This window comes from Sinocyclocheilus anshuiensis, unplaced genomic scaffold (assembly GCF_001515605.1).
Source record: "Sinocyclocheilus anshuiensis isolate Anshui unplaced genomic scaffold, SAMN03320099.WGS_v1.1 scaffold524, whole genome shotgun sequence".
Taxonomy (NCBI): Eukaryota; Metazoa; Chordata; class Actinopteri; order Cypriniformes; family Cyprinidae; genus Sinocyclocheilus; species Sinocyclocheilus anshuiensis.
Genome location: NW_015555703.1, coordinates 3,375,152 through 3,376,050, shown reverse-complemented (window position 1 = coordinate 3,376,050; position 899 = coordinate 3,375,152).

The following is an 899-nucleotide window of genomic DNA, read 5'->3' as shown; positions in this document are numbered from 1 at the left end:
GAATTAGCAATATATTCATTTTCTTATTTTAAGAGTGAAAACATTTAGTGGAATGGGTGTGAAAAATGACTTTTATTCAAGATATATTACCTAAAAAAATTTAACCTGACTCACGCTACCTGTGATTAACAGACTCAAAGACCTTATAAATCAATAATATTAATAATAATAAAAATAAATAAATAAATATATATATATATATATATAAAATTGAATCAACATTTTTAAGGGCTTACAATTTTTAGATGATAGATTTGACACTGAATATTTGAAGTAAGTGATCACCTAATAACTATAACAGCCTAGCAATGTGTCTGCAACTCTCTGGTTTTAGGAGCTAATACATTCAAAATAAGCCTTTTATTTTTTACCAAATTAACACATTTGTTATTATTTAACAAATAACAAGTCACTATGCAATATTCAGTGAGCTGCATTTATATTTTTACCCTGAAATTGCTAGACGGCCGCTCAACAGCTTTGCATAGCAGCTTGCAAATGTCAGTCAAGAAGTAAACTATTAGCGCCCTTGTTAAGAGCTGTCATTATACAGTCAGCTGCTTTAAAGCTCTCCTGTTTCAGAGCCTTACACTCGTCTCTGCAGCTCCTGGCCTGTCACGGCTTGTTCCACATACCTCACATGGGGCAAGTTGTGTTTGAACTCTAACGTCGACAAGTAGAGAGAACAAATAAAACGCTACAATCTTCTGACTTCAAGATCTCTGAGTGGAATTTAATAGTGACTGGCTGTAAACATAAATCTTCCACTGAAATGTACATTTTGTCATTTAATCAACCTCATTTTGTTCCAAATCTGTATGAGTTTCTTTCTTCTGTTACACACACACACACACACACACACACACACACACACACACACACACACACATTTGTGCCCA